The 21,812-nt window shown below is 51.5% G+C and overlaps 1 protein-coding gene across 4 annotated transcripts in view; it reads right to left on the minus strand.

Moving 5' to 3' along the window:
* PPARA (peroxisome proliferator activated receptor alpha) overlaps positions 1-20,144 on the minus strand; it is a 73,155-nt gene extending 53,011 nt beyond the window's left edge. The window contains exons 1-2 of one of the 4 annotated variants that reach the window (XM_055329050.1): positions 20,124-20,144; positions 18,055-18,203 (exon numbers count right to left, since the gene is read on the minus strand). The gene's annotated coding sequence lies outside the window, so the exon portion shown is untranslated. Of the gene's footprint in view, positions 1-543; positions 699-18,054; positions 18,204-18,385; positions 18,596-19,007; positions 19,081-20,123 lie in introns of those variants that run through there. The other 3 variants (XM_055329049.1, XM_055329047.1, XM_055329048.1) reach the window with 3 other exon arrangements.
* Between the last annotated feature and the right edge of the window lie 1,668 nt (positions 20,145-21,812).

The following is a 21,812-nucleotide window of genomic DNA, read 5'->3' on the forward strand; positions in this document are numbered from 1 at the left end:
AGTACACTTATCAATTGCAGTTCATTTCACAGACTTTACTCCATGATTCATGGTCAAAGTTTGTCGGCTGGCCGGCTCATGCCCTGGAGAGCGTTTCCCCGCCCCTATAGGATCTGGTCTGGGGTCAGGTACCCCGATCTGTGGTCATATCTTTTTCACCTGAGTCACCTCCGCAGCTTCTTGTCTCGGATGATATTACATTTCCCTTTCTCCTCCTGTTTTTGAACGGAACATAGAAGCGGCGTGAATACCTGCTTTTGGTACTAAGGCCCCTCTCGCTAGGCCTCCGTGGAGGTGACGGGAGCACTGTCCCAGGCCACCTTCGGAAGCTGGGACCTTCCGCAGGCTCGAGCCTCTCTGGCAACTTCCAGGCCTTCAGTCTGTCAGTGCGCCAGCTGGAAAGGCTTGCCCAACTTGGAACTGGAGGTTCCCAGGGCTACATAGCTTCGATTCCTATTCACTGGCACACCGAAGGCCGAAAACATAATTATTCTGTATATTCCCAAACAAGAAGGGAGGGAAAAGAACACAAACAAAACCCACCTCACGCTGATGGGAAGCAGCTGGACACAATTCAGACCTTTAGCTCACACGTGTCACAGTGAACCCAGGACCTTCGCCGGCGCAGAACAAATGCTTTACTAACGGAACGAGAATACAACGTCCGCAGACACGAATGCTAAGGGCACAGGAGCATTCTGTTGAAGGGGAAAAAAATGCAATTTTCTGCTATAAAGTAAAGCTCTGCATGAAAATAAGAGAACGAGGAGACCTAAAGGGTTTATTCATAAGACCCAGCGCTGGGGATTTGAAGCGGGGGCCGGTCCTGTTTCTGGGGTAACTGGTTCTGCGCTTGCGCCGGGCGCTGGAACCTGTCAGAGCAACGATGCTTTATATGCAGAAGGCTGCGCGTGGCCACCCTGCCAGCAAGAGGCCACATCTGAGGCCAGGAGCAGCTGTCACCGTGCCTTGCACCCAGCACGCCCTGATGTAACCTTGCTCTTTTACGTCTGCACAGAGCTACAGCCTTGGGTCCTCTGGACCGTCTGCTTTGTTTGCTGTTTGTTTTGAAAGCCCACGTGCGTTCTTCTCAAGTCACTTGCACCCATCCCGTCTCCAGCCCAGGGCAGGCACCACTCCCCCTGCCCGAACCCCTGCAACAGCCTCCCTAAGGGCCCCCTCGCCACCTGTCTCCCTCCCCGCAGGATCTCACTGCCAGGTGCGTCCTCCAGGACAGGACAGCCCTGATCATACCCACCCCCCCTGCCTCCGGGTTCCAAATACCTGCTTTTGCAGGTAAGGGGACAGACCAAGGACAAGCATCATCCAAGGGCACGTGGCTACTCAGAGGCAGGGCTGGACCCCAAGTTGGGGTTTCCCTGACCCGCCGGAGGTGCAGGACTCCCCCCTGACCCATGCCACCTTGCTGGCCGGAGCAGCATACCCTCAGGCCCTCTGGAAGCCCTGTCAGCCTCAGGACCCGCCTGCTGTCCGTGGTCCTGGTGACAGCAAGGGGGAGCAAGGGAGAGCCTCTAACAGCTCAAAGTGTCCCACCCTCGCAATCAGAGATCCCCTCCCCCGTGGCCGCTTTCGCACAGAGTACCACCTGACCATGCCCTCAAGGTCTCCACAGTGACCTGCTGCCACCTGTCCTCTGGGACCTCATGTCCTCTTCCTCCTCCTCTCCTCCACATTCCTCTACAATCACACTTCCTCGTGTTCTTCCTCTCACTCTGCCAGGATACTTCCCATTCTGGTGTCTGCTCAGCCACTCTCACCTTCCATTCCTTCCTCAAACGTCACCTTCTCAGCCTGGCCACCCCTGGCCAGCCCCGGCCACCCTCCCTGGTGCTCTTGACCCGCTCGCCTGCTCCACACGTGTTTCCCCTACACTTAGCATCCTCTAGCACACCAAGTCACGTCCGCAGTCACCATGCTCATCACCCATCTGTCCCTGTCGGAGCCAGCTCTGGGAGAAAGGGGATTTTGTGGGTGTTTGCTCATTCGTGTATCCACGGTGCTTAGACCCACACCTGACATAAAGGAGGAGTGGAGTAAATATTTGATCTTGAAAGAATCAATCTTTCCTTCCCTTCCCTTCCCTTTCCAAACCCTGCACTCTGGCCAAAATAAACCATGCATCATTTGCTAGACTTGACTCAGGTTTACCAGCTTCTATACCTTATCCTGGTTCTTTGGCTGGAATGCCTCCCATCCTCACACATTTTAGGGGAAGCTCAAATACCAATTCTTTCCAAAAGCCTTCCCAGACCCTCCTGTCTGTCCTCCACACCCCCACAGCTCACGTCCCAGGTACTGACTACTGCCATCCTGCCCAAAGAATCTGGAACTTAAGGCAAAGTTCATGTCTGCCACTGTCCTCTGCTATACAAGGCAAGTATCAAATAAAGATCAACTGAATGAATGTAACATTCGTACTAAATTATGAACATTATTCCCTTGCTTACCAAAAAAAACTCTCAAATCATTTTAAGGAACTAGCCTATAAAAGGAACACTACACCACCAGTGTCTCTAGGGCAAAGGGTTGGTGTGGAGCTTTTCTAAAGAAACAAGGAGAGTGCAACTTATAGTGACAAGAATGCTAAGGGAACAAGATTAATCTGTTTAAGAAAAAAAAAAAAAAAAGGAAACTTCTGCTGTAAATTTCCTGAAACGTACCGTATGACATCCTGGGAGTCTCAAGGCCATTTAAACTGTGTTTAAACAGTGAGTCCACGCTGTTCAGCTGACACCTGCAAGATTCCTACATGTGCTTGGTTTCAGATAGCACTACTCTTCCATGGCACATGAAGCCTCTCAAAGGGAACCAATGCCTTCCCAATACTGCATGTCTCCTCCATGAACATGGTATAACCATTTATTCATTCGAGCTATGTCCAATTTTTGTCAGTAATGCCACTGGTTTTCTGAGTGGAGGTCTTGCACACTTTTTCCTAGATTTATTCTTAGGTATATGATATATACATTATAAATTTGACTTTCAATTAATATACTTTATTATTTAGAGTGGTTTTAGGTTTACATTAAAACCGAGTGGAAAGTACAAAGAATTTCCATAGTATGCCCGCAACACACACACACCCTAAACAATTTTCTTGTTAGTAACATCCTGGTACTTTTGTTACCACTGATAAGTAACATCACTATGTCATTATTAACTAAAGTCTATGATTTAAATTAGGGTTTACTTTTCTTATTGTACATTCTTTGGGTTTTGACAAATGTATGACATGTATCACTATGATAATATCATACTGAATAGTTTCACTGCCTAAAAGTCCTCTATACTTTGCCTAGTCATCCCTTTCTTCCCCCAGCCCCTGGTATACCACTGATCCTTTTACCCCTCTGCAGTTTTGCCTTTTTCAGAATGTCATATGGTTGGAATTATACAGCATGGAAGCTTTTGATTTGACTTCTTTCAGGTTTATGATTTTTACATTTTTTTTAGAGAGGGAGAGAGGTGGGAAGAAGAGGGAGAGAGAGAATCGCAAGCAGACTCAGGCTCACAACCATGAGATCATGACCTGAGCCAAAATCAATAGTTGGACGCTCAACTGACTGAGCCACCCAGGTGCTCCTCAGTTATGTGACATTTTTTTTTAATAATAATGCCAGTGGTATCATTTTGCCAAAACGTTTTCCAAAGTGGCTGCACCATTTTATGTTCCTATCATAAGTGTAGGAGAGTCCTTGTTCCACATCTTCAGCCATAGTTGTCAGTCTTTTAAATTTTAATTTCAGTCACTCTAGTTGGTGTATGGTGATATCTCTCTACTTCTTCACTGCTATCTACTGCTGTCAATCTCCATTTCCCTAATGATGATGATGCCAAACATCTTTTCATGTGCTTACTTGCCATCTGATGCCCCTTGTTGAAGAGTCTGTTCAAATATTTTGCTCATTTTTGCTTTAATTCTTAATTGGGAGGCAGCCTGGATGGCTCAGCAGTTTAGCGCTGCCTTCAGCCCAGGTCACAATCCTGGAGACCAGGGATCGAGTCCCAAGTCAGGTTCCCCACATGGAGCCTGTTTCTCCCTCTTCCTGTGTCTCTGCCTCTCTCTCTGTCTCTCATGAATAAATAAATAAAATCTTTTTAAAAAATTCTTAATTGGTTTGTCTTCTTATTGAATTGTAAGAACTCTATAGACTTCAGATATAAGTCATTGATAAATGCTTTGCAAATATTTTCTCCAAGTCTGTGGCTTTCCTTTTCATTTTCTTGTGTCTTTTGATGAGCAAAAGTTTATAATTTTGGTGAAATCCAACTTATTATTTTTCATAGTTGATGCTTTTTGAATCATATATAAGAAATCTTTGCCAAACCCCAAATAACTAAGATTTCTTCCATATTTTCTTTTTGGAGTTGCAGAGTTTTCACTCTTACAATTGGATCTATGACCCATTTCAAGTTCCTCTCACCCTCCACCACCTCCTCCTCTTCTTTAATATGGTGTTTGATAAGAGTCAAGATTTGTTCTTTTGCATATTGTTATTCAATTGTTCCAGCACTGTTGAAAAGATTATTTCCCCCATTGAAATGACAGCACTTTGTTGAAAATCAACTGACCATACACATAAAATTTATTTCTGAACTTGCTATACTGTTCCATTTGTCTATTTTCATATCAATACCACACTGTCTTGATTACTGTAGCTCAATAATAATCATTAAAGTCAGGGAGTCTAAGTTTTCCAACTGTATTCTCTTTCAAGGTTGTTTTAGTTGCTCTAGGTCCTTTACATTCCCATCTAATTTTAGAATCAAGTTGTCAAATTCTGCCAAAAGGCTTGACAAGATTCGATTTTGATCACTTTGAATATGTTGATTGCTTCAGGAAGAATTGTCATCTTAACAATACTGAGTCTTCTGATTCAAGAGTATGGTATAACTTGCCATTTTTTAGGTCTAGGTCTTCAAAAATTTCTCTCAGCAATGTTTTGTAGATTTCATTGCACACTGCATGCATTTTTATCCCCAAGCATTTCATATTTTTCTGGTGCCTGGTTACTTTTCAAATATTAAACTAACCTTGTATTCCTGGGCGAGTGGGGGAGATCAACTTTTAGCATGCTAAAGACATCTTTTCATTGTCTTCTGGATGAGAAAATTATCTCTGCTTTTAGTTGAGAAATCTGAGAATTTGGTTGAGAAATGATTTCTGACTTGTTGCTCTTCTGAAAGTAATGTATTTTTTTTTTATTGTTTTTAACCTCTAGCTTCTTTGAAGATATCTCTGCTTTGTTTTTTAGCCATTGAACTATAGTGTGTAGACATGGATTTTTTTGGTTTTGTCTTTAATTCTGCCTGCAGTTCTGCAGGATTCTTGAATTTGTGAATTTGTGACCTGATATCTTTCATCAGTACCAGTATCACTGCAAATATTGCTTCTGCTCCATCCTCTCTTTCTTGGCCTCCTACGATTCCTATTATATATACAACAGAGTTCTCTATATTTGTGTTCCATCCTCTTTTCTCTTTGTGCTTCATTTTAGATATTTTTTGACCTATCTTTAATTCCACAATTCTTCCAACAGTTGTTCCTACTCTGCTATTACATCTATCTACAGAATACATAATTTCAGTTCATGTATTTTTTACTTCTGTAATTTCTACTTGGGTATTTTTCAAATCCAAATCCTTTCTAGGGCCGCCCCAGTGGCGCAGCAGTTTAGTGCTGCCTGCAGCCCGGGGTGTGATCCTGGGGACCCGGGATTGAGTCCCGCGTCAGGCTCCCTGCATGGAGCCTGCTTCTCTCTCTGCCTGTGTCTCTGCCTCTCTTTCACTCTCTCTGAATAAATAAATAAATAAATCTTTAAAAAATCCTTTCTAAATATATAATTTCAAGTGCTCTACCAAAATTCCCAACCTTGTTGTTTACCTTGAATAAAGTAAGCAAGTTATTTTAAAGTTTATATCTTATAAGCCTAATATTTAGAGTCTTGTGGGTCTGTTTCTATCATCTATCATTTCTCTGGTTCATGAGGTCTTCTCTCCTCACATGCTTGGTTGGTTTTGTGTGTGCCATTCTGTACAGTCATACCTGACCATGAAAAGGATCATGTGGGCAAAAATTGTGCAAAGTGATTTTACTAATCAATAGTGAAAATTACCACCATGCCCTTTACAAGTTTTTGGCAAAACATTAAAAACTCTTTCATTATCACTTGTAAATGAACAGAGGAACAAAAAATACAGTAAAACTAATATGGACTCAGTACAGTAATTTAAAACATTAGAAACACTGAAATCCGAGTGTTTCATTTCCTTGCAAAAAACTCACCAAGAGTAGCATGATCTGTGCTTGCCTTCCTCTCATGGTATAAGTCACAATTTGGAGTGAGCATCTTTTCTATGCTTTCATAAATTGTTCAACTCCTAAGTTTGGGTTGGCTTCCAGCATTTATCTCACGTTCAATGTTGTGAAGTATCGTGGAGACCTCCTCTCATGTGAAGTGTTGTGCTAGGATCACCTTTTCTGGGACCTCTCCATCTTTCCGTATGTGGATAAGTCACTTTTACCAGGTGCCTCTGGCTGCCCATCCAGTCTTCCAATGGCAGCAACCCCACTGCCGGCCGTTTGTCGTGTGACTCCATTTATGTTTGATTCTAATCTTACTCTCAGCATTGCCACCATTCTTTTATCTGCTGTACCTTTTTCTTCATTGCACCTGCACCGGTCCTCACTGGAGTTTTTCCAGGGCTAGAAAACTTCACTTGGGTTTGTTGCTGGGAGACGAGGGATCGCCTGTGTGTGAACTGAATGACAGATGCACAGGGCCAATCATAGGCTGATTTTGAGATGAAAGACTGGATTGACCACTGATTCTCATACACATCTGTTATCTGTATAGTGATTTGAGGACTTCCCGCAGACACTTGGTTCTGGCACCTGGTCAGGAACACCTGAGCCATGTTGTATGGAGCCTGGTGGTATTTAACTAACTGTGGTCATTGGAATCCCTGCATATGGAACTTCAAAGTGATGACTACCTATTTTTGAGAATTTGTTCCTAGAAATAGAGGCCTGGGATGATGCTTTGTTCCTGCAGGCATCTGCCAGGGTCCCGGCAATCTGGGACCACCTTCACCCGGCCTCAAGGATTGAGATGAGTTAGAACTGGGCTCAGCTCGGGAGCAAGCTGATCGATTTCCAGGTCACCTGTATTTCTACAGGGCAGCTTTTTGGGTCCCAACCCAAAGTCTGGGATGTTTTCCAGGGTCTTCTATCATAGGATTTTTTTTTAAGATTGTATTTATTCATTCATGAGAGATACAGAGAGAGACAGAGACAATAGGCAGAGGGGGAAGCAGGCTCCCCACAGGGAGCCTAATGCAGGACTTGATGCCAGGACACTGAGATCATGACCTGAGCTGAAGACAGATGCTCAACCACTGAGCCACCCAGGTGTCCCTCTTATAGGTTTTATATCCCAAGTTTAAGTTCTTAGCCTTAGAGACATGTTCTTTAGCTTCGTCACTGCTTCATCCATAAATTGGCCAACATAGAGGGACAAAACGACCCCAAACGTCAAGTGTCCATCTTCTCCAGACCTCAGCCAATGCCCTCGCATATGTTTAAAGATTTTGTCCACCTTTTCTAGTTGACTTCCAAACTACTGAGCCATTATCAAAAATGAAGCCCCCAACTTAACATTTTCAAACCACTTAATAGTTGTGAATACCAGCTCTACGGATTGAAAGAGCTGTTTTTCTCTTTATTTTTTTATTTCCAGACCTACCAAGTATTTCCGTACCCTTAAAAAAAAACTCCATAGACTGGCATATGACAACATTTCCTTAAGGTTTTCTTCATATTTCAGGCAATCTTACTCAAATAACATTTTTCTAATAACATTTGAGAACAGAAAAACTGTCATCTTTTCAACAAGCACAAGGCCATAGATCATTAAGTAGAGAGGGAGGCTTTGTTCATTCAACAGATATTTTTAGGAGCCTTCTATACCATGTTCTAGGTACTGCAAGTACAGGAGTATAGGAGTGAGGAAAACCAATAGCTATCCCCGACCCCATGGAGTTACCATTCTAGGAAGGGGAGGCCGATGAGAAGCCAGCAAATAGAGCATCTCCTACGTTGGATGGAGACAAGGCAGGCAGAAGGGGTTGCAGTTAGAAATATGGGGTCAAAAATAAAAATAAAAATAAATTTAAAAAAAGAAATATGGGGTCAGAGAAGACCTCCGCAGGGCGCCTGAGGGGCTCAGGCAGTTGGGCGTCTGCCTTCAGCTTAGGTCATGATCCCAGGGTCCTGGGATGGAGTCCCATGTTGGGCTCCCTGCTGAGCAGGGAGTCTGCTTCTCCCTCCTCCTCTCCCCTGCTCATGCTCTCTCTCTCTCTCTCTCACACACACACACACACACACACATACACTCTTAAAAAAAAGAAAAGAAAAAAATCTCCCCATGTGGGGACTGAGCACAATTAGGATGTCCTTCCTTCCTGCAAACAGGGACAAGGAGCTAGAGAGTCCCATGGGGTCAGAACCCCCGGAACTCCAGCACACTCCACTGCTCACACCCTCAGCAGCAGCAGCAGCAGCAGCAGCAGCAGGAGCTTTACCCCTGGCATCGGCCTAGTGGAGGGAAAGAAGGAAGCCACCACGCTCTGCCACTCACAGTGCTATTACCCGCATCCCTCTAAAACTGTCCCCCCGCTGTGTGGCTGGGAGACCTCCCCTTCCCCAACCACCTAATGCACCTGCAACTCTGGTCTGGTCCTAGTTTTTTTCTTTTCTTTCTTTCTTTTTTTTAAGATTTTATTTATTCATTCATGAGAGACACCCAGAGAGAGAGGCAGAGACACAGGCAGAGGAAGAAGCAGGCTCCCTGAGGGGAGCCCCATGTAGGACTTGATCCCAGGACCCCGGGATTATGACCTGGGCCAAAGGCAGATGCTCAACCACTGAGCCACCCAGGCGTCCCTGGTCCTAGCTTTTCATCTCTGATATTATAGATTTGTCTTGAGTTGACAGAGCCTGGACAAGAAGCAGGCCACACACACCTGAGGATGAACAGGAGAGACAGTGATGCCACGATCACAGGACCATGGTGTGGTGCCAAGTAATGGCCCCTGAAGATGTCCACGCTCCAGGCCTGGAGCCTACGGATATGTGACCTTGCACAGCGGGGGGGGGGCAGGTTCTGCAGGTGTGATGGAGAGTACCTCATGGGTTGGTTTGTGTGCCCCCTGGCAAAAGATCCGTCCACATCCTACCTCCAGTATTTCAGAATGTGACCTTATGGGAAACAGGGTATTTACAGATATAGTTACGATGAGGTCATTCGGGAGTGGGGTGCACCCTTAATCTAATACAAATGCTGTTTTTTTTAACTTTTATTTATTATAGTCACACACACACACACACACAGAGAGAGAGAGAGAGAGAGGCAGAGACACAGGCAGAGGCAGAAGCAGGCTCCATGTACTGGGAGCCCGATGTGGGATTTGATCCCGGGTCTCCAGGATTGTGCCCCGGGCCAAAGGCAGGCGCCAAACCACTGCGCCACCCAGGGATCCCTACAAATGCTGTTTTTATAAAAAGTGGGGGCATCTGGACACAGACACACCCATGGAGACCACCGTGTGATGACAGAGGCAGAGACTGGACTGATGTGTCTATAACCCAAAGAATGCCAAGCTGGACAGCCACGGCCACAAGTAAGGCGAAGGCAAGGAAAGGCTCCACCCAGAGTCTCAGGGGGGCTCACCCTGGATCACCTGGGGGCTCACCCTGGATCACCTGGGGGGGCCGATCGAGTCTCCTGAGCCCTGATAAGCCAGGAGAACTCTCTCCGGCTGCGATGAGGCCGAAGGGGAGGTCAGAGAGATTCAGAGTATGAGGACGATTCAACCCGTGTTGCTGATTTCAACCATGAAAGGGCTCGAGCAGAGGGATATGGGCAGACTCTCAAAGCTGAGAACCACCTCCAGCTGAGAGCCAGCAAGGACACAGGGACTGTGGAAGCTTCCAAAACTCACTCAATTGTACAGGTGGACAGGCTGAGTTTTACTGCATGTTCAGTATCCCTCAGGAAACCTGGCTTAAGAAAAAAACCCGACCTCAAGCCCATCTCAGTTGCCTGATTTTTAGGTTAGAAAAAATACTTTTTAGGCAGAGAGAGGGAAGCCTAGCACTGGAACCAGCCCAACACGCCGCCCAACACGCCCACCAAGCCCACAGAAGAAGGCGGCCAGGACTATTTCCCAGGCCAGCCCTGCTCCCACCTGCTGTAATAGGGCTCATGACAGCCCCGGTCCAGATACAGGTGCCTCTTTCCCCACAGCCACGAGGCCAGAAGCCTCCCTGCCTCCCTCGAGGGCCTGGACATCACCCATCATCTGTAATCCTAGGAACGGGGCTTGCATTGGTCTACGGAATAATATGCCTTGTTCACTGCTCTCAAACCCAATGGTGTCAAGCTAACGGCACACGATCCAGCTCCTGTCCCATCAGGTTTGCATTTCGGGGAGCCCTTATCATCCTTATTTGATTAAGACAGACTCACTGCTCAGAGGGCTTATCTATTTTTAATACTGGAAGCGCGAGCCGCAAAGGGAAGTCAGTCCCGTAACTAAGCGTACGGTGCCTCATGCATTTAGGTCACTAGATGCACAATTAGAGTTAATATTCACCTCAGATTTAAATTCTGCTGGAATAAGTGGGTCAAAAGGATTTCACTTGAGCACTTACTGCCTTCAAGATAATCATCAGCACAACCAAGACGGCTTCGGAAATCTCTCGGATAATTGTTTTCCCTCTTGCCTCCTTGCTGACTTCCTTCTTTCAGCGAAAGGAGATACTGAATTTTAAAAACAAATATTTATCGAGTCACCCATTCAGGCCACTGTGTAGACTCTGGCATTATTTGCTTTGGGACCTGCCTCCCCTCTCAGCCTGGGAGCCCTCCTCGTCACGGAACGCAGCACTTCCTATAAGGACAGGTAACCATTCGTGTTGTCTTTCCCCCGCTTCCCCAGCGCCTAGAACACCGCCTGGCACAACGTAGGCCCTCAGTAAATATTTGTCCAATAAACCGCCTGAGCTTGGAAATCAAGACCGAAGCACCCAGCGAACAGTTGCTGTGGTGAGGGTGGAACGTGTCAGGTCGGAGAGCCTTCCAGCTGCCGTAGGGTTGCCGTGTCTGCAGGACCAAACCCTGTGTCTGGTCTGGGGGAGGGTCCTGGGGGCGTGATGAAGGAGGTGGCACTTGGTTGAACCCCGAGGGACCCTCATTGGAGGGTGGCCCGCCAGGAGCTGCGGCTTACCAGGCTGGTCACACGGCCCGAACCAGCGGCACCCTGGGGACGGTGCTGAGCGGATGGGGAGCAAGGCAGCTGTGGCTACAGGCACCGGGCGTCCGCGTCTCACGGGGACAGTGACTTCCATCGGGGCCGCCACGACGACCAACATGTAACACGTGTGTGTGTGTGCGTGCTCTAGAGGACAATCAGCGGGCAGCTTAGCCCTTGCATGAGAGGGGTCCAAGCCGGGCAGGTCATTCAGGGAGGCTTCCAGAAGGCAGGGGCTTCAAGCTCAGATCTCCAGGGTAGGGGCTCGGGTCGGGGTCATGGGGGTCCCAGGCACCAGGAGAGGAGCTGGTGCTGCAGGAGGAATGTCGGCCCCAGAGCGTGCGGGCTGGGCCTTCCTGTCCACACGGATGCAGGTAAGCCAGGCCGGGTGAGTCAGGGTTAAACCTCGCAGTCGGAGTGAGCCAACAAGCATCCAGAGCTCTTACCACATGGCAGGAGTGAGCGCCTAAGGAAAGCACTGACATCCGCCTCACGGGTGGCCGGGAAGCCGAGATGTGGGCCTGTAGGTCCATCAAGGCCCAGGGAGCCTGGCTGGTCCTGCTCCAGGGCCCAAGCATGAGGCCCGTCCTGGGCCGCTCTGGGTGTGGGGGGGGGGTGTCCCAGAGGGGGCAGGGGCAGGCCAGGGGCCTGAGGTCATGGCCACGAAGGCCAAGCACATGGGCCTCCCGGGGAGGAGGCAAGGCCCGCCTCCTGGCCTGGCTGCTGGGCCAGGGAGGGGTGCCAAGGGCTCTGGGGGTGGGGGGTGGGGGTGGTGAGCAAGTGAGCCTCTGCTTCCCTGGCCCTGGGTAGCAGCCCCAGGTGAGCACAGGTGCCGGTGGAAGCGGCGTGGTGGTGACAGGCAGGGGACAAGCTGGTACTTCCGGCCAGGATGTCACTTTTCATCCCCTGAAGGGCAGTTCCTATACTGAGCCCTAAGTCTGAGCTCCTGCCCTCGCCCTTCACAGCCCTCCTTCTCAGAGACCACCAGGCATCTTCCAGAAATAGCTTCCAGAGGGGGACTCGCGCCACCCAGAAGGCCCACCCGTGGCCGCACTGGAAGGTGGGCCTCCACGCTCCTGTCCTCTGGGGCTGGGCCCTGAACAAGCCACAGACACGGCTGTCTTCCTGGCAGTCGTCTTCCTTCCAGATTCTTGCTTCTTTATGGCCCTGTGCCCCGTGAGCACCAGAGATTACCCGCCGTCCTTGATGCGGTTAAACATTCACCTCCCCCTAGACTTCTGACCTGGGCGCTAAGGGCCAACTTGGTCAGATTCATCCAGGCACAGGGAACGGAGCAGAGGAAGGCCGATCCTTTTCGGTCTCCTGGGGAACAACAAAAACCGCCCTTCCCTCTTCTTATACTGACCCCCTGCTACCCACCCCCTCCCCACAGTCTCCCCACGCGGAGCCTGGGGCTTCCACAGGATCACTACGGCTCTTCACAGACAACGTCCTGCTGGAACCTTCCGGCTGTAGCCTCAGCCGGGAACTGTGGCCTTCCTCTCTGGGGTGGCCTCTCCTCCTCTCACCACCAGTTCCCCTCACTCCCTCTCCCAAGTCTAGAACCTCCCTTCTTGGCCCCTGACTGATGCTCCAGCATTCCCACCAGCGCCAGCACACGAGCCCCTTTCACCCTGTTTATGCTGGTCTTTCGGGGAACGTTGGCCTCAAATGCTTCTAAGCATTTGGTGCCTTTCTCCTCACACCTCTCATTGTTCAGAGCCTTCTTCTCGGGGTGTGGGTCCCCCACGAAGCCCACGCTGGCAGCACCCTGGCGAGGCCAAACCTGTTCCCCCGCTCCCAGGACTCCTCGCTTTGTACAAGTACAAAGTACAATACAACAACGGAACGTCTTCCTTTTTCTAGAAAACCCCCTCCGCACGTGCATGTTTCTAAGGAAAGGAGGGAAGAAGGTGGTTTCTGAGCCTGTGTGCACTCAGGGCTGAGTGCTATGCGACGTCAGGGGAGCCCCGCAGGCCCAGGAGGAAGGCCCCTGCCTGGACCCGGTGACAGTGACAGAGGAGGGGGCGTCTTCCAAGTGGAGAAGGTAGGCAGTCATGACATGCCAGCAGCAGAGGCCTCCCCGCGCAGACCCGGACATCCGAGGGCGGCACGGTAGTTCAGATGCTGCTCTATCTGCCTCCATCGTAGATCACCTCCACGCACCAAGAGATGATCCGGTTTCAGCTGAACTTCAAATTTCTCTGAACAATTTTCCTTTTAAACATCATTTGCATTAATCCCACCCCCAGTTGCATGGAGAGAAAACCAGAAATGGAAAGTGGGTGCATAGCGAATGGACAAGACTTTGGCCCGGTTATCAAGCTGTCCCATAAAGTGAGCCAAAAGAAGACTGAAGAATTTGTCAAATTTCTTCAAAATCCTAGCAAGGGAAAACACTCGGCCTGTCGGCAGCCTAACACACATCAACCTGACCGATGATGAAAGTTGCTGGAGATGCTTCTAAAAATTCTCCTGGCAAAAGAAAATCCCATCTGGGGGGCACCTGGGTGGCTCAGCGGTTGAGCATCTGCCTTTGGTCCAGCGTGTGATCCTGGGGTTCTTGGATCGAGTCCCATATCGAGCTCCCCGCAGGGAGCCTGCTTCTCCCTCTGCCTCTCTCTCTCTTAAAGAAGAGATCTTAAAGAAAAATCTTAAAGAAAAAAATCCCATTGAACATAGAGGTAATATAAGAAATCTGGCTTGCAGACAATGAAGATCTGATGGTAGTTTGATCCTGTCTTTTACAAGCCACATTGCTTAATTGTAAATCTGCATTTAAGTAGTCACATTGGGCTGACAACTAACTTCTTTAGAATAATTCAGAAAGGACACACCCACATGTCAACCTCTACATAACTGGGTCCCTTTTACTGGAGCTTGGCAACTTGTCACCTTGGTGTGGTTATCACATAACCGCAGACTCGTTCAGTTACAAATGGCTGCAAGAAAGCTTGGGGCCTCACTCACTCTTAAAAATGGAAAGAAAAAAAAAAGGAACTACAAGATACTGTTCACTTATAATTTCGAATCACCCATAGAAGCTTCATAATCCTTGAGGCAGTCATTCTGCATTTGCTTTCCTAACTTTGACTATTCAAAGCAATGCTTTCCTAAAAGTTTACTTGGGGTCTCTAAGCTAAAAGTGTAAAGCAAGTACACCAGACTAGAAACTGTCACTCCTCTTTATTCACAAATCTCTTAAACTAGAGCAAAAAACAGAAGCAGTCAGATGGGTGCAGCTTCCTGCAACATAGAGACGTGCAGCGACCACTTTCTCTAACTGCCCCTGTGCCTATCTCATCCTCACAACTGGAGTATCACTTAGACCCCTGCCCTATCAGAGATAAATGCTCCTAAACTCACACTGGTGTAAAGATACCCCTTTCCTAATGAGCCAGTTGTTTGGAATCTGAATCCGTGATCTTGCAGAAGAAATAACATTCTATTTAATTAGATTCTCAGGCCAGCTCATAAAAAGTCCATCTGATACATAATATGCCCCAAACCTGGTGATAATCTCAGTCCGAATCATTTCGACTACAACTACCGCCTTTATGATAGGGCTGCAGTGGGCACTGCCCACAGAGGTCCAGCCTGGGTGCAGCAGCTCCCCTGTGTCATTGTGACAGCGAGGGTGGTCTCACCATCCCAGGTGGAAGGGAAGCCGCAACATGCCAAGGGGGCATGGTGGGCAGGCCTGCTGTCTGCACTTTTAAGCCAGCCCCCACCCACATTTGTGGACGGTAGAAAACAGAGGCCCACCAATCAACACTTGTCGAACTGAATTCCGCTCATCACTTTGGTCAATGAACATCTGCAAGGATGGACTCAGGATATGAGACCAGTGGGGCAGCCGTGGACGAGACACACTCTGCTCTCAGCGAGTCAGACTCTGTCGGGGAAAGGCAGACAAGAAGCTGTGATGGAGGGCAGCACCTAGGAGCTGCCCAGCAAAGTCATGCCCAAGTCCAGGAGGACTTCACCCTCCAAGGATGAGAAACAGTCCTTCCGGTGATCCAGGAATAGCGGAGTAAGGACCAACGCACAGTGTATGAGCACCACAACGGAGGGCACACCTGCGTTCAGAGAAAGCACGAAACGCTCATGACAGTTTTGATGTTTATGCTTTCAAAAACAGGAGACAAAAAGCTGGATGTATGGGGGGAGGATGTTTCTTTCAGAGAGGCTTTGAAGATTCATAAAATGGCCAGGGCAAAAATATTATAGGGATCAGCTCTGCGGCTCACTGAGAAGCACAGGCCAGGGTGTGGCTTCTTAAGACACCTCTGGGGCTCTGCACAGGTTTTCACATTTTACAAAGAATCTTCATGCAAGTCACCACTTTTGAGCTTGACAAGCCCTCAGAAAGGTGAAACGGAAAGGAACTCCGTTCCCTGATGAGAAGAGAGCAGTCTGGAGCAATGTATGAAGACCGCAGGCCCAGCAGGCAGCGGCTATGGAACAAAAATCCAAATCTCAATGTTAACAACCCAGTGCACTTCCACTGTATCAAGCTGCTTCCCTGATGCAAACTGAAATGTTCGAATGCGTTTTCTTTTCCGACATGCTGACCTCAAAACAAATGCAGCTGAACCACAAAAATAATTGTAACAAGGCTGACCTAGTGAGGAGTAAATTCTTCACTTTCTGGAGTGCAGAAACTCTTCCAGGCACCATAATATCACAACTACAAGATGCTACCTAATTAAATACTCCGAGGCAAAGAACAAGCACACCTCCTGATAACGACAACCATCAGACTGGGTCACATATGATTGATTATCCACAGAACCGGTTGGAAAAATCACATGCGTGTGTTCCTCTCCATAAGAAGCTCATGGCACGTCAGCGTTAGGAATCCTTGGAAGAAACAAGGTCTTTCAAATATGGTCCCCTGGGACTTCTAGGGCCTCTCCTGTTTGGTTCTTACTTTAAAATGATCTTAACACCAAGATGGCAATTAGAGTTCACCAGCTGGGGCACCTGGATGGCTCAGTGGTTGCACATCTGCCTTCGGCTCAGGTCGTGATCCTGGGGTCCCGGGATCGAGTCCCACATCGGGTTCCCCACAGGGAGCCTGCTTCTCCCTCTGCCTGTGCCTCTGCCTCTCTCTCTCTGTCTCTCATGAATAAATAAATAAAACCTTAAAAAAAAAAAAAGTTCACCACCTCATTCTCCCTAACCACATGACCTGGCCTTGGAGGTGAACTCGCTTGTTCCATGTCACTAACAAGGCGGAAGGAACAGGTACTGCAAATGTCTATGCTGCACACAGAAACTATGCCTTTCTTTAGGATGTCTATGAAACACAGGGAAGACTAACTCAATATCCAGCCCACCAAAACCAGAAAGAGAAACAGAGGTCCTCACATTCACAAAACAGCAGAAATTACACAGGCCACATCCCCTCCCACAGCACTGCAACAAAGTTAGTACAAATGTTCAACAGTAGCACCAGCCACTTGGAAGTTGAGACACTCACGCTTTTCTCCTTTAAGAATATTTTATTTACACGCAGAGACTGTGGGAGAGGCAAAAGAGAAAAGAGAAGAGGGGGTGCTTAAAACCCGTTTACACTAAGCTGAGAAACATTTAATTTTTTAAAGGTTTCTTAAGGAAACAGAGATACAGCATACAAGAAAAAAAGTGCTAGTTATCAAACACTAAATAGCAAGATGTTTTGGCAAAAATAGTTTCCCTCTCTATACTCCAGTTTCATCTTTTGGGATGAGGAGGACAATCTTTTTTTTTTTTTTGTATCCTGGTACAAAATCAGCTTCACAAGCAGATCCATGGTTGTCCTGCTCCATACTGAGCACCTCAGCCCACAGCAGCTACTTGATAAATAGCTGCAGAATGAATGAACATATATCACTCACAATTATATGTATAAACACACAAACGCACTAAGGGATTAGCTAAATAATGACTCTACCCAAACACAATGGGATATTACATAGACATTTAAGATGATGAAGCACAAACACATTTATTTCACATGGCAAGATTTTTCATTACCCAACAGTCAATGAAGCAGAAGCAGATTACAAAATGGTTTCTATGGAAAAAACACGGCTTTCCTTCTCCTCTCTCTTTCTCGCATGCACAATGTTTAAAAATCTGTTCGCAAGTCTGATAGACAGGAGCTAGTAAAAACTATTTCGTGATTATGGGATGTCTCTCGTGATATGTCTAAGATCTGAGAAAAGAGAGAAAACCATTTTCTCCACGGCCCATTAATCCGTTTTTGCTTCAAAGTTGAACAGAAGTGTGTCCCATCAGCCGGTCTGGCCCCTGGAGGACAGTGACGTCTCCCATCTGGCTGCTTCTCGGGGCCTGTCCCTGCCCTGCATGATGACAGTTCCGGACCTGACCTACTACACCAGCAAGCTACCTGCTTGATACTCAAGTCAGCATGAAAAGCTTCCGTGCTGCTCGGCCCCTGCCACCACCTGTAACTTTGGTGTCTGTCAAAGAACAGGTTTCCAGGAGGTGGAACTGACTGGCTACACAGGAATGAAACTCTTGGTGAAACGGAGACGAGAACCTACCACTTAGCAGCACCCACCTTCACCGGCCTTCCAAGGCCCTGGAAATAGACGTAACTTTGCACCGCAAAGTAATAACCAATCCCCACACATCCAGTTCGCAGGGCCCCAGAAGGAAGCGCTTAAGCATTGGGGTCTGGAATCACAACGGATCAAGCCTTGTACTTACCTGTGGCGGCCCCGGCAACCTCTGAGCTCGCTTCACCGGGAGCCCAGGCCGAGGCAGGGCCCGTCCCTTCCCTGCAGCCTTGGCAGTTCGGAGGTAAAGGAGGAAACGGTTACGATATGTCCTCTGGATTCTCCCCAACTCTCCACCACCTTGGAAGAGGAAAGTCACGGTGACCCTACTTGAGCGGCAATGGGAAACCCTGCGCCCCCCTCCCGGCGGCTCCCCCCGCCCCCCCGCCCCGCCCCGCCCCGCGCGCCCTCTCCCCCGCGGCCCCGCAGCCCCGCAAGGACCCAGGGCGCCCCCAAAGTCCGCGCATTACGCAGCCACGGACTTTTCTTAGAAAGACTCGGACGCGGACATTCGGGGCGCGCCCTCCCAACTTTAACTCGGGGAGGCGAGGAAGGCAAGGGCCTGCAGCCGGGCGCCCCGGTCCGTCGGGGGCGGGCGTGAGGGCAGCCGCCGCCTCCGGAGCGCCCCCGGGAGACCTGGGCGCGGGCGGCGCGCGGGGGCCGCAGGGCAGGGCTGGGGCGAGCGCGGCCGGGGCCCTGGGCCGGCCGGGGGGGGTGTGGGGGGGGTGGGGGCGCGCCTCCGAGCTGCTCCCGTGCGGCCGCGGCCCGGGGTCCGTCTGTCCCGGCCTCGGCGACCCGGCCGCGGGGACCCCGGGCGGGGACGCCCCAAGCCGACCGCGCCGGGGGGAGGGCGCGCCCCAGGACCCCGCGCGGGGGCCTTCCCTGTGCGCCCGGCGTCCCCGAGGTCCCGGGCGCTCGCGGGGCGGCCGAGTGGGGGGCGGCCCCCGGGGACCCCCGCGCCGGACCCCGCGCCCCGGGCCCCGGGCCCCGCGCATGCGCCGCCCGGCCCGGCCCCTCCCGCCGCCGCGCCCGGCGTCCCGAGAACCCGAGGCCCGGCTCGCGGACCCCCGCGCGCGCCCGCCCCCCGCCCCCCGCCCCGGGCACCTGGGGCCGCTCCGCCGCCTGCGGTCCGCCCGGCGAGCGCGCGAGGGAGGCGGCGCCGGGCTGGGCGCGAGCTGCCGCCGCCCCCGCCCCCGCCCCCGCCCCCGCCCCCGCCGCGGGGCCGCCGCGTCCCCGGCCCATGCCCGGCGCCGCCTCCCGGCCCGTGCCAGCCGCGCCCCCCGCGGCACGCGCCGCCCCCGGCCCCCCGCCCCCGGCCCGCCCCCGCCCCGGCCGCGCCGCGCGGGCAGCTAGCTCGGTGGCCGCCGGAAGCCCCGCCCGCCCGCCCCGCGCCCCCGGGAGCCCCGGGGGACACACCCCCCTGGCGGCGGCGCCCGGTTGGCTGGCGGCGGGGCCGGGGGCGGGGCCGCGTGTCCCAGGCCCCCCCCGTGCGGGCGGGCGGCCGCGACGGTGGGGAAACTGAGGCCGGGGACGCGGAGGGGCTCGGAGGCGCGGGGCTGGCGGGACGGCGCGTGCAGCCCCGAGGCCGCGGGAGCCTGGGGGTTCCCGCCCGGCCCCCAGGCCGCGCCGGCGAGGCCCCTCCTCCCCCGGAGCCCTGCCCGGCCGGCTGGGGACCAGCGGGGCCCTCGGGGCGCGGGGGGGCGAAGCGGGGGCACGCGGGGAAGACCCCCCCACGGAGCCCAGGATGCGAAAGAAGGAGAAAGAGGACGCGCGCTGAGAGGACGCGTGGACAGGCGGCCGAGGTGCCCGGCGGGGACCCAGAGGGTGAAGGGCAGCGGGGACAGGGTCGGGACCGATGCCAACTCCGACCACCCGCCCCGCACCCACACGCACGCCCACCCCCGGGCCGCCCGAGAGCCGAGCCCCCTCCCGCCGTGCGTCAGGGGCGAGGGGCTGACTTTGTGCCCAGCCGAGGCGCTGGGCCTCTGCCAGCGCAGGGGGAGGTCGCGGCCGGGCAGCCAATGGCAAGGAGCAGGGGAGAGAGCTGCAAAGCTGCTCTGTTTGCGCGACGGCGCCCGGAATGCACAAAGCCCCCGGTGCCAACCCATCAGGACACCCCTCCCTCCCTCGGAACGAAATGTGTGCTATGCCAGCCTTCCTCCCTGCCCTCCCGCCGCTCCTGCCACTGTTCTATTTGTAGCGGCCAGCGCCCAGGAGGACCTGCTCCGGGCAGGAAACCCAGCTCCAAACAAATCCCCGGGTTGCGCAGCGACTCTGGAGCGCAGGCCGTACCTGACCCTTTCACTCGTGTCTCTTAACCCCCCCTCCCCCCCGTGGATTGGCCCCTACCCGTGGTGAACTTTGCCCTCCCCTGCAGGCACCCACATAGCCTTCCCACTCACACGCCGGCAAGCCCAACTTTTATTGCACATCCTAGCAATAACCAGTATTTGTATTACATTCCGTTCTCAGGGTGATCCGTACATTAGTACATTAGTTATATCGCGGCTAAGACACAGGTTGGGCAGGCAACAGTGTGTGCCACTCACGCCCCTACGAGCCCGGTACTGGGCTGGGTGTCGGGCTATAGCAGTGAGGGAAGTACAGACCCCGTGTCCTCACGAGGACATCCAGGTTCAAAGATGTCATCTGACATACTCCAGATCCTGGGCTGTGAAGAGCCAAGAGTCCAAATGCAGGGGGAAGGGGAGGGGGGTGGCTTCTCTTCCCAGATACACTGGGATGGTTTGCCGTAAGCCCAGTGCATCCAGGCGATTGGAAAGACCTGGTAAAAATCGTCTCGAATGAGGACAAGGGAGGCTTGTATAGGGGTCAACGGAGTCGTGTGGAGACCTAGCAGACATGGAGAAATTAGATTCTTGGATGCTTGGGGCGCTCAAGGTTTTAGGAGGGAAAATTTGTTTTTCGTGCATGTGTCCAAAGTTTTGAACATAGCCTTTCAGCCAGCCATCCCCGCCCCACCCTGCCCCGTCCAGGTAGACAGGAGAAGGATGCTCAGAACTCCTGGGGGAATCCATGAAACAGCTCCAAGGGTGCTGCTCCCCTCCAGGGTGGGGGCATGGGTTTCTCTTTGCCATGAAGAACCTGTCACATGCCCAGCATAGGAGAAACTATCACAAAAAACACCCTCCCCCCCCCCAGCTCCTGGAAGTCTCTCCCTCCCTCTCTCCTTACCTGGACCAGAGACAGCTTCCTGCACAGGACTGAGCAGGAATCTATAGTTTTGGCGACAAATTAATGCTCTTGATGGTATGTCTGACCACCTGGGTCCCTCTGGAGCTTTAATAAATACGAGGAGCATTTGGGGGTACATGTGTCTTAGTTCGTGGCTTCCATCTATTTGGGGCTCATGCATCTGTTTCAGCATTTCTAATCACGTTTCCTAATCGTGAAGATGTTCGGAGACGTCATCACTATTGTACCCCATGACGATCGGGAGACCGAGGCACAGAGAGGCCACTTGCAGCACCAGGTCAAGAGGCCAGTTGCAGAGCCCAGGCCTGGGGGCGGGTCTGTGGCACCCACACCTGCTCCTGGATGCACCCACCTGCCCAGTCTCACCAGGGCTGCCCAGGCTCTGCCCTTGGCCCCTGGGGGAGAATCCCGATGCTGGGACATTCCTAGAGGAGGGGGTAGCTGGAGGGCACCTGCCTCTAGACACTAGGCTGTAGGTTGGACAGTGAACTTGTAAGACGGTGATGTCAGCCGCCTGTGTTCAGAGAGAAGGTGAGACCTGACTGCCACCCTGAGCCCCGCAGGGGAGGAAGCAGGTCCCACAGGTCTGGGGGGCCAGGCCAGAGTCTATTTGCCCTGCAGCTTAGGTAAGCCCTTTTCAGGAACTGATGCCTCCAGGTCACTTGTTTGCCCTTTGCTGATCTGCAAAGCCTC

The sequence above is a fragment of the Nyctereutes procyonoides genome, unplaced genomic scaffold (genome assembly GCF_905146905.1).
Source record: "Nyctereutes procyonoides isolate TBG_1078 unplaced genomic scaffold, NYPRO_anot_genome, whole genome shotgun sequence".
NCBI lineage: Eukaryota > Metazoa > Chordata > Mammalia > Carnivora > Canidae > Nyctereutes > Nyctereutes procyonoides.